General features: G+C 40.8%; 1 pseudogene; it reads right to left on the bottom strand.

Moving 5' to 3' along the window:
* Nucleotides 1–588: 588 nt before the first annotated feature.
* Nucleotides 589–720, bottom strand: LOC147821557 (small nucleolar RNA U3; annotated as a pseudogene).
* Between the last annotated feature and the right edge of the window lie 1,521 nt (nt 721–2,241).

Below are 2,241 nucleotides of genomic sequence, written 5' to 3' on the forward strand. Positions count from 1 at the left end.
ACCACTGAGCTAAATCCCTGGCTCACTATCTTAATTGACTCTCACTCACAACACCCCTAAGAAATATGGCTGGCATTCTTTTTTTTTTTTTTTTAGTACGGGGGATCGAACTCTGGTCCTTGAACTTGCACAGCAGGCAGCGAAACCGCTGAGCTAAATCCCCGGCCCCGGCTGGCATTCTTATATCCCCATTTCACAGAAGAGGAAATGGAGGCTTCATGTGGGAGATTAACTGACTTGCCCAAGGTCATACAGTGAAATAGGCAGCAGAGCCAGCATTAAAATGCAGGTACTTCTGATTGTAGAGCCCCTGAAATCTGAACTGCGTCATTATTAGTTACAGTTGCCTGCTTATTACGTACGTTCTATGGGAGATAGTTTAAGGAAATGATTCATTTTTGCAACAACCCTCTGAGGCAGGCACTGTTATCTTTTATTTATGGATAAGAAAAACTGAGCTTTAGAGAAATGAAGCAACTTGCCTAACAGCACAGTGAAGTGGCAGTTCTGATTTTTAGTCCTGACCTGTTACCAGAACAAGTGGTATTTTGTTTAGTTGTTTTTTAAATCCTTCTCTTTGAGAAGCACTCAGATAGCACTCTTCATCTCCTTATTCTCCCAAAGGAAGAGGAGCATGATCATCAATTGCGAATGACATTTGCAGGAAAGAAACGTCAAGAGCCAGCTTCACATTCAGGAGAGAATGTGCTTCTGCCTCTCGATCAAAACCATTTAAAAAGTAAGCTAGACCGTGGCTCAGGGGCTTGGCCAGGGAGCATGAAAAACTCTAGGGTCTCCCAGGCATTAATGTGCACCGTTATTTATCTGTCAACAGTCCTACTTCCGTGTGCGGGATGTGTTCCTCAGGACTGAGTTTTACCTGGGCATATTACTATTTTATTATTTTTCTATTTTTAATGCTGCGGCTTCACAGACAAGGTGCTTTATTCTTTATACGAATCGCATGTTACAGGCAAAATCCACTGGATTTCTGAGCCCTAATCAAGAGTTACAGAAATTGCAAACACTCTTGTGTGGTTCTCAAATAAGGACTTATCCAGAAGAAACATGAATGTTCTCCATTGACTGGGGTTACTAGTATGCTTGGCAAAATGCAGGTGCTAGCTCCTTTTTGGGAAGTGAGTTTTGAGGTCGTAGCTGTCATCTAGCACTCTCTATAATCTTTTAACAGCCCTGCAATCTCAGCATTTCCTATAGGTGCCAGCTAATTCTCTGCTTTGAATGAGAGTAAACAAAAATGGTTTGAGCCAGGTGAAGATAGATAAAGAAAGGCTACTGGATGAAAACTGGTTAACTACAACTACCTTGCACCTTAGGAAATTGTTTAAATGAAGTGATATTCACATTAACAAATGCAGCCATTTTAAACTGAACAATTCTCTTTATATAGTGGTACCTCAGTTCACTAACATTTTTGTTTGTGAACAATTTGGTTTTCAAACAGAAGAGTTTGGCAAAATTTTTTGTTTTCAAACTCTGCATTGGGTGGCAAACACCACTGTAGCCATCTTTCCTGGACGAACATTAATGTGGCCTACTTTTCCAGAATCATACAATGAATTAGATGAGATACAGTACTCCTTTTTTTTTGGTACTGGGGATCCAACTCAGGACCTTGCACTTGCCAGGCAGGCACAGCGCCACTGAGCTACATCCCCGGCTTATAGAATGAATTGAGTTTGTGAAGAGGTACCACTGTAGTTCTTGGTTAATAACCACAGGACTTGGCAGTGAGTATATGGTACTTTTATGTGAAGTACTGAGGATTAATCCTATGGTCACCTCACTGAGCTACATTCCTAGCCCGTTTTTAAAATTTTGAGACAAGGTCTCACTAAATCACTACATTGCCCAGGCTGGGCTCGTGCTTGGAATCCTCCCGGCGTCAGCTTTCCAGAGTGCTGGGATTGTAGGTACCCGGTACGTGGTACTTTTTGGAGAAAGCACATTCAACTATCTATGACAGTCCATAGGCAATAGGACACCTTTTTTTTTAGATACACTGGGCCCAAATTTCATTTTGCTAACATACTAGAAATGTTGACAAGTCACACAACAAAGTTATGCTTTGGTAACATGATGACTGACAATTAGTTTAAAAAGAAAGTTCATCTCAGGAGACACTGTGGCATTTCCTAAAAAAGGGTGCATTTACTCAAATGTAGCACTTACTTGAACACAAAGTGTATTTTTAATGAAAATAAACAGAAAACAAACAAC

Source organism: Heterocephalus glaber, unplaced genomic scaffold (genome assembly GCF_053883595.1).
Source record: "Heterocephalus glaber isolate CG9 unplaced genomic scaffold, H.glaber_assembly_v1.0 deba00001730, whole genome shotgun sequence".
NCBI classification, from domain to species: Eukaryota; Metazoa; Chordata; class Mammalia; order Rodentia; family Bathyergidae; genus Heterocephalus; species Heterocephalus glaber.